This window comes from Desmodus rotundus, chromosome 2 (assembly GCF_022682495.2).
Source record: "Desmodus rotundus isolate HL8 chromosome 2, HLdesRot8A.1, whole genome shotgun sequence".
Taxonomy (NCBI): Eukaryota; Metazoa; Chordata; class Mammalia; order Chiroptera; family Phyllostomidae; genus Desmodus; species Desmodus rotundus.
The window spans coordinates 108,763,448-108,778,069 of record NC_071388.1 but is presented as its reverse complement, the minus strand read 5'-3'; the positions used below and the strand labels follow the sequence as shown (position 1 = coordinate 108,778,069).

The 14,622-nt window shown below is 41.3% G+C and overlaps 1 pseudogene; it reads right to left on the bottom strand.

The window, feature by feature from the left end:
* Positions 1-11,432: 11,432 nt before the first annotated feature.
* On the bottom strand, positions 11,433-11,937 carry LOC112313167 (large ribosomal subunit protein uL11-like; annotated as a pseudogene).
* Between the last annotated feature and the right edge of the window lie 2,685 nt (positions 11,938-14,622).

Sequence of the window (14,622 nt, the reverse complement as noted above, 5' to 3'; positions counted from 1 at the left end):
GAAGAGGCCTACAGGCAAGCACTGGACTCTGCTGAGACAAATTCCACCTTCTTCTTTTTTGTTCTTTGCATTGTGTATCTTCTGCATAGCTTACTAACAATTTTTCTTTTTCTTCAATTTTATTCACTTTTTAAATTTCAAATCTCACATTTTATTCTTCCCTTTTCTTACTCCATTTTGCCTTCTTCCTTCCTTTTTTACTTTACATTTAAATTTTATTTTTCCCTTTCTTCCTTTTAAATTATTTTATTGTTGTTCAATGACAGTTGTCTGCATTTACTCCCCAACACTACCCCACCACCACAGCCGAACCTTCTTCCTTCCCTTTCTTCTACCTCCCCTTGGTTTTGTCCATGTGTCCTTTATAGTTGTTCCTGAAAAACCTTCCCTCCTCCCCCCCCCCATTATTCCCTCCACTCTGGTACTGACAGATTGTTCTTCATTTTAATGTCTCTGGTTATATTTTGTTTCCTTTTTTCTTCTACTTATTATGTTCCAGTTAAAGGTGAGATCATATGATATTTGTCCCTCACTGCCTGGCTTATTTCACTAAGCATAATGCTTTCCAGTTCCATCCATGCTGTTGCAAAGGGTATAAGCTCCTTCTTTCTCTCTGCTGAATAGTATTCCATTGTGTAAATGTACCACAGTTTTTTGATCTACTCATTTACTGATGGGCACTTAGGTTGCTTCCAGCACTTGGCTTCTGTAAATTCTGCTGCTATAAACATTGGGGTACATAGGTACCTTTGAATTGCTGTTTCAGGATTCTTAGGGTATAATCCCAGCAGTGGAATTGCCGGGTCAAAAGGCAGTTCCATTTTTAGCTTTCTGAGGTAATTCCATATTGTTTTCCACAGTGGCTGCACCAGTCTGCATTCCCACCAACAGTGCACTAGGGTTCCCTTTTCTCCACAACCTCTCCAACACTTATGATTTGTTGATTTGTTTATGATGGCTATTCTGACCAGTGTGAACTGGTATCTCATTGTGGTTTTAATTTGCATCTCTGATGGCTAGTGATGCTAAGCATCTTTTCACATGTCTCTGGGCCCTCTGTATGTCCTTCTTGGAGACATGTCTGTTCAAGTCTTTTGCCTACTTATTAATTGGGTTGTTTGTCTTCCTAGAGAAGAGTTGTGAGAGTTCTTTATATATTTTGGAGATCAAACCGTTGTCCCAGGTATCATTGGCAAATATGTTTTCCCATGCAGTTGGTTCAGTTACATTTTAATGTTGTTTTCTTTAGCCATGCAGAATCTTTTTAATTTGATGAGATCCCATTTGTTTTTTCTTTCCATCATGTCCCTTTCTCTTATGCTTTGGGGACATATCAGTGAAGATATTGCTGCGTGAAATGTCTGAGATTTTCCTGCCTATGTCCTCCTCCAGGATTTTAATGGTGTTACAACTTACATTTAAGTCTTTTATCTCCCTTGAATTTATTTTTGTGTATGGTGTAAGTTGGTGCTCAAATTTCATTTTTTTACATGTAGCTGTCCAGCTCTCCCAACACCATTTGTTGAAGAGGCTATTTTTGCTCCATTTTATGCTGCTCCCCGCTTTGTCGAATATTAATTGACTGTAGAGACTTGGGTTTATTTCTGGGCTCTTTATTCTGTTCCATTGGTCCATGTGTCTGCTCTTATGCCAGTACCAGGTGGTTTTGATTACAGTGGCCTTGTAATACATTTTGATATCAGGTATTGTGATCCCTCCTACTTTGTTCTTTCTCAAAATTGCAGCAGCCATTCAGGGTTGTTTATGGTTCCAGATAAATTTCTGAAGTGTTTGTTCTATATCTGTGAAATATGCCATTGGTACTTTAATAGACATTGCATTGAATCTATAAATTGCTTTGGGTACTATGGACATTTTGATGATGTTAATTCTTCCAATCAATGAACACAGTATATGTTTCCATTTGTTTGTGTCTTCCTTGATTTCTTTCTTCAGTATTGTCTACTTTTCTGAGTACAGGTCTTTTACCTCCTTGGTTAGGTTTATGCCTAAGTACTTTATTTTCCTTGTTTCTATATCAAATGGGATTTTTTCCATGATTTCTGTTTCTGATGTGTCATTGTTGGTATACAAAAATGCCTTTGATTTCTGGATATTGACTTTGCATCCCGCTGTTTTGCCAAATTCATTTATTAGGTCGAGCAGTTTTTTGGTGGAGTCTATAGGATTTTCCATGTACACTATCATGTCATCTGCAAACAATGAGGGTTTTGTTCCTCTTTTCCAATTTGGATGCCTTTTATTTCTTTTTCTTGTCTGATTGCTGTGGTTAGGACTTCCAATACTATGCTGAATACAAGTGGTGAAATCGGACATCCTTGTCTTTTTCCTGATCTTAGTGGGAAAGCTCTAAGCTTTGCCCATTGAGTATGATGTTGGCTGTAGGTCTCTCGTATATGGCCTTTATTATTTTGAGGAATGCTCTCTCTATTCCCACTTTGCTGAGTATTTTTATCATAAATGGGTGCTGTACCTTATCGGATGCTTTTTCTGCATCTATTGATATGATCATGTGATTTTTCTCATTCTTTTTGTTTATGTGATGCATTATGTTTATTGAATTTGTGTATATTGTACCATCCTTGCATCCCTGGGGTGAATCCCACTTGGTCATGGTGTATGATCGTTTTACGTACTGCTGGATGCAGTTTGCCAATATTTTGTTGGATTTTAGCATGCATGAACATAAGTGATATTGGCCTGAAGCTTTCTTTCTTTGTTATGTCTTTGTCTGGTTTTGGGATTAGGATGATGCTGGCTTCATAAAATGAGTCTGGGAGTCTTCTGCCTTGGATTTTTTGGAATAGTCTGTGAAGGATAGGGATTAGCTCTTCTTTAAATGTTTTGTAGAATTCTCCTGTGAAACTGTCTGGTCCAGAGCTTTTGCGTGTTGGGAGTTTTTTTTATTACTGCTTCAATTTTGTCAGTTGTTATTTTGGTCTATTCAGGCTTTCTGCTTCTACTTCATTAAGTCTTGGAAGATTTTATTTTTCTAGAAATGTGTCCATTTCACCTAGGTTTTCAAATTTCTTGGCATATACTTGTTTGTAGTAATTTCTTACAATCCGTTGTATTTCTTTGGTATCAGTTGTAATCTCTCCTCTTTCATTTCTGATTGTGTTTATATGGGTCCTCTCTCTTTTTTTCTTGATGAGTCTGTAAAGGCTTGTCAATTTTGTTTATCTTTTCAAATAACCAGCTCCTGGATTCACTGATTCTTAGAATTGTGCTTTTAGTCTCTATGTCATATAATTCTGCTCTGATCTTGGTTATTTCCTTCCTTCTACTTGCTCTGAGCTGTCTTTGTTGTTGTTCTTCCAGTTCTTGTAGGTGTAGGGTTAGGCTGTTTATTTGAAATGTTTCTTCTTCTTTTTTTTTTTTTTAGGTAGGCCTGTATCACTATGAACTTCCCTTTCAGGACTCCCTTCACTATGTCCCGTAAGTTTGGGGTTGTTGTGAGTTCATTTTTATTTGTTTACAGAAACTTTTTGATTTCTTCCTCAATCTTATTCCTGGTCCATTCATTGTTTAACTGCATGCTATTCAGTCTCCATGATTTTGAGTGTTTTGGATTTTTTCCCTTGGGGTTGGTTTCTAGTTTCAGTCCCTTGTGGTCAGAGAAAATGCTTGGTATGACTTTAATTTTCTTGAATTTATTGAGGGTTTTTTTTGTGTGTCCTATCACAGGGTCTATCTTTGAAAATGTTCCATGTGCATTTGAAAAGAATGTATATATTGCTTCTTTGGGATGAAAGGCTCTCTCTATATATATCAGTTAAGTCCATATGATCTAGCACATTGTTCAATGCCACAATATCTTTGTTGATATTTTGTTTGGAAGACCTATCCATTTTGACAGTGGGCTGTTAAAATCCCCTACTATAATTTTATTGCTGTCAATATCTTTCTTGAAGTCCTCCAAGATTTTCTATATGCATTTGGGTGCTCCTATGTTGGGTGCATATATATTTACAATGTTTATGTCTCTTTGGTGGATTCTTCCTTTGAGTATTATGAAGTGACCTTCTGGGTCTCTCTTTATGGCTCTTTTTTTGAAGTCTATTTTGTCTGATATGAATATTGCTACTCCAGCTTTTTTCCTGTCCGTTTGCTTGGAATATTTGTTTCCAGCCCTTCGCTTTCAGTCTTTGTAGGTCTTTTGATCTGAGGTGGGTCTCTTGTAGGCAGAATATGTGTGAGTCATGCTTTCTTATCCATTGAGCTCTTCTATGTCTTTTGATTGGAGCATTTAATCCACTTAAGTTTAAGGTTATTATTGATAGGTACTTATTCATTGCCATTTTTTCATACCTGTGTTCCTCTATCTGTCACTGCTTTTCTTCCTGTTCTTAAAGCAGACCCTTTAGCATCACTTGAAGATCTGGATTGGTGGAGGTATATTCTTTGAGGTTTCTTTTCTCTGGGAAACTCCTTATTTGGCCTTCCATTTTAATTGAGAGCCTTGCTGTATAGGGCAGTCTTGGTTGTAGGCCTTTGTTTTTCATTACTTGATATATTCCTTGCCAATCTCTTCTGGCTTGGAGCATTTCCATTGAAAAGTCACCTACTAGTCTTATTGGGGCTCTCTTCTATGTTACTCTTTGTTTCTCCCTTGCTGCCTTTAAGATTCTCACTTTGTCTTGAAATTTTGCCATTTTAATTATGATGTGTCTTGAAGTGGGCCTCTTTGGGTTCCTCTTGATTGGAACTCTCTGTGTTTCCTGGATTTGTGTGACTTTTTCTCTCATCAAATTAGGGAAGTTTTCCATCATTACTTTTCAAACAGGTTTACTATCCCTTACTCTTCTTTTTCTCCTTCTGGTATCCCTATTATACGGATATTATTATGTTTCATGTTGTCTTGCAGTTCCCTTAACACCTCTTCATTCTTTCTGAGTCTTTTTTCCTTTTGTTGCTCTTTCTGGGTGTTTTTTTCTACCTTGTCTTCCAACTCACTGTCGATCCTCTGCTTTGTCTAGCCTACTTTTGATTCCTCCTACTGTGTTCTTCAATTCAGAAATTGTATTCTTCATTTCCTCTTGGCCCTTGTTGATAGTTTCTATTTCCTTTTTCATGTTGATATAGTTTGCAGTGAGTTCACTGTAGTTTCCCTGAAATTTTTGGTAATTCACTGTGAGCTCATTGAGCTTCCTTATAACTGTTGCTTTGAACTCAGTATCTGATAGTTGACTTGCCTCTGTTTCATTTAGCATTCTTTCTGAGGCTTTCTCCTTTCCTTTCTTTTGGGGATTGTTTCTTTGTCTTCCCATTGTTTGTGAGACTCTTCTTGTTAGCCTCTGATTCTCAGATTGATCTGTTCTGACTCCCTGGGTTTATGGTGTGAACTTTTATGGTAGGAGACCTGTGAGATTCAGTAGTGCAGTCTCCTTGATCTCGCTACTCTTGGGCTGTTGTTTATGTTTGCTCTCTGGATGTCTTTGAGTTTTGATTGTTGTTGGGCCTTTCTTTGGTGGGTCCTTCCCTCCAGCTGGTTAACTGAGTGTCACTCCATCCACCACGTGTTGTATTCTGTTGTGCAGGTGCAAACGGGTTGTGTTGAAGCTGATCCTGCTTTCTGTCCCAGGTTTTGAGGCTTCTCTCTCACTATTGTTCAATTGTTTGTTCAGGGTAATTTCTTCACTATTTAGTTGTAATTCCACATAGGTCCTGGGTGGAGGCTAGTGTGGCTTCCACTCACTCCCTCACCTTCTTCTGTTATTATCTGTTGGTGTTTCCTTTGTTGGTGCATCTCTGTTCCAGCAGGTATACTGGTGTTCATAGCTCCCACCTACTCTTTTATGTGATCAGTTGGAGGGGGAAGGCAAAATGGAGTAAGACAGAGGGAGTGTATTCTATGGGACATAAATTACCAACTTGTAGAGAAGAGATAGGAGATCCTTTGGATAAGTATAGTGTTAATCACGATATTCATCCAACTAGTCACTTTTAAGACAGGGTGGAAAAAAGATAAGACTCTTGTTATGGGGGAAAATATTGTGAGTTGGATCCAGAAAACAGTGAACTTGTAGGAGGTCAGATTATGAGATACAGTGAAAAGTAAAGGATAGAAAATAGGTGTAGTGTGGGAGAGAACAGAGTTAACCACAACAGTAATGAAGTTCTGGAAACAGTGAAGTGAGCTAAGTTCCGGAAGGGGTGCTTTGTAGTATTTAGAATTGCATGGAACAACAATTATTTACAATAGTAATGGAGCAACAATCATATGACAGAATCTATATGATCTGAATAACAAGAATAGGAAGTACATGACCTAGAGTAGTCTGCTATTGGAACACAAGTGAAGTGAAAGAAGGAAAATTAAAAATACACTGTGAAAGAGAGAACAAGCAAAACCAGTCAGACAATGCAATTAAACAAACAAAATGAAGAAAACTAAACCAAAAGAAGAGAAATAAAAGAATACTAATAAAATAAAAGAACTAAAAGTAATGAAAAAATAATAATAATACAAATAAACAATAACTTGCAAGTTCTCTGGAATAGCAAAGTTAAGTTTGTCTCACTGTCTCAGTTGTTGGGATAACCCTTCTTTGGGTCTGACTCTGGCCCTTTCACAGCTCCAGGTTTTATTGTCTTACTTGGGGGGCGGGGGTGGGGAAAAGAAGAAGGAAAAAAATTAAAAGCCTCCTACTGGCTTTAAACTGGCCAAGCTAGTTCTGCTGGTCTTCCTGGCTGCAGCAGACTGAGAGGGGATTGGTTTCACTTTTCTCCCTTCCTGTGGTTTTGCAAGGTTGGGGGCCAGGTCTGAGCCACACTCTTCACAGTTGCCCAGTCTCCAGCCCAGTTCCTCCTCAGTTCGCTGCCTGGCCCCCACTGCCCTTTTGCACCAGGCCTATGCCTTCAGTCCACCAGTTGTGCTGTCCTTGAGGTGCGCCAGTTAGGGGCCATTCACACATCACCTTCTCGCACTTTGCTGTCCTAGATGCTAGGGACTCTCAGAGTCTCTTCAGGGTAGTTCAGCTGCCCCACTGAGTTAAGTCTTTCTGGGGACTGATGACTACCTGAGCCCTGCTGCTCTCCTTTGTAGGGGGCACCTCTGTCTTCCTCTTAGCTAGCCAGTTGGCCAGTAGGGCAGGGGTGCAGGTGGCTGAGGCTGAGGGGCAGGGGGCTCCACCTATGCTGCTGCAGCTGGAGCGCAGCCACTGGGGGTAGGGGGCAGGCACTCTCTGCCCCTAGGGCTGAGGCCTCGCTGCTGTGGTGGCAGAGGGGTGTTGAGCACAGCTGCAGGGGGAGAGGGGTGTGGCAGCTGATTCTGCCATACACCACTGGGGTCGAGGGCACAGCTGGGCTACCTCAGACATTGTGGCTAGGGATAGGGTAGGGGCACAGCCGCGGTCCTGGCAGCAGAGGTGGGCCCACCACTGAGACTGCGAAGGCTGCAGGGGCACAACCCAGGGAGGCAGGGGTGGCTGCTAAGGGAGAATTCCCTAAACAGCCAATGAGTGTTTTGTTGTTGTTTGTTTAATTCCTCCTGTTTATGCCTGCTATTCCAAACAAGCGCCTGGCCTCTCACACAGCCCAACTCTTGAGCCAGGCTGGAGACTATCAGGGTCACAGTCTGTCACAGCCCAACTCTTCCCAGCCAGCGTCCACAGTCTCAGTGGGTGCACACCACCACTGTGCATTTGCCACTTTGCCCTCATTCCCCCCAGTGACTTGAAGCATCCAGGTCCATCCTGGTGCTGCTCAAACCTCCTGTTTGGCAGGGGAGGGAGCCATTGACCTGGCTGTCTTTCAAGAATCCTGCAGCAGGCCCGGCAGGTGCTGGGCCTGGGGCTGCAGCCACCCTGGTCCCCATGCTGGTCCCAAGGACCTTACTGTCCCAAAGAAATCTCCTTACCATCTGATTTTTCAATGTCCTCTACAGTTGTCCTCCAACTTTCATATATGCAGGGTTCACTCATTGTTTGCAGATGACATGATAGTGTACATAGAAAACCCTAGAGACTCCACCAAAAATCTACTTGACCTAATAAGTGAATTCAGCAAAGTAGCAGGATACAAAGTCAATATTCAGAAATCAAGGGCATTTTTGTACACCAACAATGAAATATCAGACACAGAAACTAATAAAAATATCTTATTTACCATAGCAACAACAAAAAGATAAAGTATCTATGAATATACTTAACCAAGGAAGTAAAAGACCTATACTCAGAAAACTATAGAACACTGAAGAAAGAAATTGAGGAAGAAACAAATAAATGGAAGTATATACCATGCTCATGGATCAGAAGAATTAATATCATTAAAATGTTCATACTACCCAAAGCAATCTATAGATTCAATGCAATTCCCATTAAACTTCCAGTGGCATATTTCACAGATTTAAAACAAATACTACAAAAAATTATATGGAACTAAAAAAAGACCCCAAACAGCCCCAGAACCTTGAGAAAGAAGAAGAAAGTTAGAGGGATCACAATACCTGATATCAAACTATACTACAAGCACACTGTAATCGAAAGAGCCTGGTGCTGGCATAAGAACAGACTCATAAATCAATGGAGCAGAATAGATAGCCCAGAAATAAACCCATGTCTCTATGGTCAATTAATATTTGACAAAGGGGGCAAGAACATACAATGAAGTAAAAATAGTCTCTTTAATAAGTGGTATTGGAGAACTGGACTGGTACAGGCAAAGAAATGAAACTAGATCACCAACTCATACCATACACCAAAATAAACTAAAGTTGGATAAAAGAACTAAATGTAAGTCACGACACCATAAAACTCCTAGCAGAAACATAGGCAGTAAAATTTCAGCTATCTCACACAGCAATATTTTTGCAAATATATCTCCTAGGGCGAGGGAAATAAAGTAAAAAAATAAATAAACAGGACTACATCAAATTAAAAATCTTCTGCACAGCTAAAGAAAACATCAGGAAAATGAAAAGGGAACTGACTGTACAGGAAAATACATTCACCAATAATACATCATGCAAGAGTTTAATTTCCAAAATATATAAAGAACTCATACAACGTCAGGAAGACAACAACCCAATTAAAAAATAGGCAAAGGTCAGAAATAAACTCAAGTCTTTACGGTCAATTAATATTTGACAAAGGAGGCAGGAGCATAAAATGGAGCAAAAACAGCCTCTTCAACAGATGGTGTTGGGAGATCTGGACACCTATGTGCAAAAAAATGAAACTCGATCACCAACTTACGTCATACACAAAAATAAACTCAAGATGGATAAAAGACTTAAATATAAGTTGTAACACCATAAAAGTCCTTGAGGAAAACATTGGCAGGAAAATCTCAGACATTCCACGCAGCAACATCCTCACAGACATGTCCCCTAGCGCAAGGGACATAAAGGAAAGAATAAACAAATGGGATCTCATCAAAATAAAAAGCTTCTGCATGGCTAAAGAAAACAGCACAAAATTACAAAGAGAACCAACAGTATGGGAAAAGATATTTGCTAATGATACCTCAGACAAGGGCCTGATCTCCAAAAATATATAAAGAACTCACATGACTCCACTCCAGGAAGACAAACAACCCAATTAAAAATGGGCAAAGGACTTGAACAGACACTTCTCCAAGGAAGACATACAGAGAGCCCAGAGACATATGAAAAGATGCTCAGCATCACTAGCCATAAGAGAGATGCCAATTAAAACCACAATGAGGTACCATCTCACACCAGTCAGAGTGGCCAACATAAACAAATCTACAAACAAATGTTGGAGAGGGTGCGGAGAAAAGGGAACCCTAGTGCACTGTTGGTGGGAATGCAGACTGGTGAGGCCACTGTGGAAAACAGTATGGAATTTCCTCAGAAAACTAAAAATGGAACTGCCCTTTGACCCAGCAATTCCGCTGCTGGGATTATACCCTAAGAACCCTGAAACACCAATCCAAAAGAACCTGTGCACCCCAATGTTCATAGCAGCACAATTTACAATAGCCAAGTACTGGAAGCAACCTAAGTGCCCATCAGCAAACGAGTGGATCCAAAAACTATGGTATATTTACACAATGGAATTCTACGCAGCAGAGAGAAAGAAGGAGCTTATACCCTTTGCAACAGCATGGATGGAACTGGAGAGCATTATGCTAAGTGAAATAAGCCAGGCGGTGAGGGACAAATACCATATGATCTCACCTTTAACTGGAACATAATCAACAGAAGAAAAAAGCAAACAAAATATAAGCAGAGACGTTGAAGTTAAGAACAATCTAACAATAGCCAGGGGGGAGCGGGGTGGGGACAGTGGGAAGAGGGGATTACAGGAACTACTATAAAAGACACATGGACAAAATCAAGGGGGAGGGTGGAGGTGGGTGAGGGAGGTTGGGTTCAGCTGGGGTGGGGTGGAGGGATGGGGAAAAAAGGCATACAACTGTAATTGAATAACAATAAAAAAAATTAAAAAAAATAGGCAAAGGACCTGAAGAGTAACTTATCCAAGGAGGACATACAGATGGCCCATAGACACATGACAAGATGCTCAACATCATTAACCATCAGAGAGATGCAAATTAAAACCACAATAAGATACCACTTCACACCTGCCAAAATAGCCATCATTTCAGAGCCAGGCCAGGTGCAGGAGGACATAGCTGAGAAGCAATGGCCATAGCAGCCAGGGAAGTGGGGGAGATGCCACTTGGGAAATACCTCTGAAAAGTGTGGCTCTAAGGAAAAACGGATGCCCAGGGGACAGAGAGAGGATTTGGTGAGAAGGCTACTTCTTCCATAGGTCAAGTTGAAAGTCCTTAATAAAATAAAAGGCTTGCTCTAGCCCTTTTCCCCGTGGAGAAGTGACAGCTGAGAACTGCCTGATGATATGCCAATATCCTACCATAGGAGGAAGGGAAGACACAGGCATCAGGAGACCCCTGATACCCTTACCTCCAATGCTGTGAATCCAACATCCCAGCACTTGGGCATGACTAGCACCTAACCTACTCTGGACAATGGATCCCTTCCCAGGACTTGTGGGTCTGATATCTGCAAAAGCTTGAAGCCAGTCCCTGTCTGGCAGCTGACACTGATATGTAAGGCCACTGTGTGAAGCAAGCCCATCTGCTACCACAGAGAACACAGAACAGGGTCTTTAGCACAAGGATTTAGTTTAAAAACTAAGTAATGATACTATTAACCTGGGCGGTGCCCAGACTACAAGTGGGAATGGAGGGGAGGGGCCACAGGGGAAGTGCTACTTTGCCTGGATAACCAGTCTAGGCCAGGCATTAGGATAGATTCCCGCCCCACCCCACCTCCACCCAGGAGGCAAGATGGAGAGGAGTCATTGCACTGAGTATGCACAAGGCTAGTGAGGGTGCCTGGCTAAGGGAAAACCCTTCCTACTCATTTTTTTTATTGGTTGTCAAATGATTTTTAATTGAAATATTTTCCTTTGTTGTTCTTAACTAGCTGGGCATTCCCCTGCACCACTGTTAATGTCATCAATGATGTCATGAGGGTGGTGGTCAACAATATTGAATCCCACAGACTGGGCCATCCCCAGGATCTCTTTAATGACTCCAGAGAGTTCTCTAGCTAAAGATTGGTGCCACATCTGTTGGGCAATGTTGACAATCTCATCCAAAGTGATATTTGCACTATGCTTAATGTTTTTTTCTTCTTTCTGTCTCATGGTGATTAAGTGCTTTGATGATCAGGGCAGAGGCAGAAGGCACTACCTCAATCTGGACTTGTCTGTTCTGAATGGTCAGTTTCACTATAATCCTCAGACCCTTCCAATCACCGTTTGCTTTGGTGATGTCATCACCAAACTTTTTTGGAGACAGACTAAGGGGGCCAATCTTAGGGGCCATGACAGACGTGACACCGACTTCCCCACTCACTTCCCCACAGGTGCTCCTCAGGTATAGGACTTCAATCTCGTTGGGGTTGAATTTAGGCAGCATGGCGGAGGCTAGTGTTGGATGAACCGGAATTCTGGATGACTGATGGAAGAAAGTTGCACCTTCGCCTCCAACCAGAAAGCTAAAAGCCTCCTACTCACTTCTGATCTAGTGAAGACCTGTCAGTCTAGCCTGAATAAAAATGGGATTAGTTGTTGGGGGTGGGGGAGGGTGGGCAGACCCTCCAGGAACCCGTGGAAGTTTGAGCACCCAGCCAGGCCCACAGGGGTAGTTGATATAAACTGAGAGAAGGGAGAGGCACGCTCTTTCTTGGACCCACTGCCCAGGTGTAGGGACCAGTGCTTTGTGGGACTGGCAGGCCCTGGAAGCCACTTGGTGGTGGCGGCACCAGCCCCACACATGGGTTCCCAGGAAGGAGACTAAAGCTGTACTGCAACCTGGAACAAGCCACCCCGATGATTGTGCAGCAGCCACCTGCGTAAAGGAAGGGATGTAGGATGGTATATTTTTTTAATGGGAGGAATTCTGAGCACAGCCTTGGACTAGTCTGACATAGGGTGGCTGGGTTTTCCTCTGGGTTTTCTGGATGGGATGGACTTTTAAGCAGAAGTTTGTCATCCTCCCAGATCGTGCAGCTTTTGAATAAAAGACCCCTTTCATTTTCTCACCAAACCTCTGCCTCCAGAATTTGCTTATATGGGTGGCAGTGGGCAGCCAAACCCCGCTTTCATCTGGTAACAATAACAAACAACTTCCAGTGATCTCTGCCTTTGACTCCCGTGCTGCTTTGTATCTCCATCCACAACATCGTCCACTGCAAATTGGTGCTCAAAATGATGGTGAAGTAATTGTATATTTCATTACCTTCAAATGTATTATACTACCAAGGAAATACATTTAATTTTTCTAAGTGTAAAGGGATAAAGAATGATGGGAGATGCTATTTTAGAGTGGCCAGAGAATTACACTGTGAATAGGGAAATTCAAAGAGATCTGAAGAGATAGGGATGAGCTATAAAGATATTTGGGGATGGGGGATGGTGAGAAATGTTCTAGGCTGTTAACAAGACAAAAAAAAAAAAAAGCAGAGGTGGGCACAAGTTTAATATACCCAGAAACAACCCAGAGGTCACCATGTCTAGACTTGAATGAGGAGAGAATGATGGGAGTATGATGATAAGGGGTACTAGGGGCCAGCCCTGAGGAGCCACATAGACAACATAAGGACATTGGCTTCTTATGTGTGATGGGAAGCATTAGACAAAGTGACATGGCCTGACTTACCTGTAAAAGGATCCTTTTGCCCTGGCATGGTGGCTCAGTTGGTTGGAGCATTGTCTTGTACACCAAAAGGCTGTGGGTTTGATCCCTGGTCAGGGCACATACCTAGGTGGTAGGTTCAATCCCTGGTTGGGGCTCATATGGGAAGCAACCAATTGATGTTTCTCTCTCACTTACTCTCTCTCTAAAATCAATAACCATATATATATTCTTTTAATTTTAAAGAATCCTTCTGGCCATTGTGTGAATAGCTGGGAGGAAGGCACAAACCAAAATTGGCACCAAATTAGAATCCAGGTGGGCTTGGAGACAGGTTAGCAGTGTAGGAAAACAATCTGGTGCTGGATGTATTTCCAAGGTAGAGTGGCAGGGCTTGCTGATGATATGTAATTTACTGAGATGAGGAAGGAAGAGTGTTTTAGCTAAAAATTTGGGGGTGAGGAAGAGAAATGGGAATCAAAAGTTTTATTTTACAAGTCATTTTCAAAGCACCTATTAGCTATTCAGTGAAGTAAGTGAAGGATCTGCTGGAGGGTCTGCACATGGATGGTTCTGAATGACACAAGACTGGGTGAGAATTTGAGGAAATAGTTTTGTTAATCTAAAAATAAATAAAAAGCCATCGTAAGAGACAAGTACTTGAGATTTTTTTAAAAATAGCTATTTGGGAAGCACTGATTCAGGCAGAAACCCAAATAGTATTTAGATTAGAAGAGAAAAGCAAGGGGTACTTATGAAGGGGAAAAAGAATAATTATATCAATAGAAGGAAAATATTTTTATTTTATAATTTGTGCAGATAAGGTAACCTAGTGGTGCTACTCCTAAAGACAGTTTTAAATTTTCAGTCCAGTAGTCATGATAACAGCTTTCATGTTTTTCTTACGAACAGTTTTTCAGGACACAAGGTTGCTTTAGGCCCAGTGCAAAGGTTATTTTGCCCTGTTTTAACATCCAAAGGTTTTTGAGGAGTAAGAAGTGCTAGGAAGTTCTCCCTGGGATGGCAGCTCCAGCTCCAATCTAAAGTAGCTCTGTTTAGCCCTGACTGGTGCAGCTTAGTTGACTGGGCATCATTTCACAAAGTAAAAGATTGCTAGTTCGATTGATGACCTGGGCAGACGCCTGGGTTGCAGGTTTGGTCCTCAGTCAGGGTACTTATGAGAACAACCAATCCATGTTTCTCCCTCCCTTCCCCTCTGTCTAAAAATAAATAAATAAAAATTTTAAAAGTAAAAATAAAGTAGCCATATATATATATTTATTTATTTATTTTACATTTTCCCCTTTTGATCAAGATTGTTCCGTGAAAATACTGCTGCTCAACCACTGGAAAGCAGTACTGATCAGTTGATCCTCCATTATCAAAATGACTTATTTTTGGAATATCTTTCCACTGCCAGTCTCATAGCCAGGAAGGCTCATTCATGGAGTGTCACGTCCCACAACA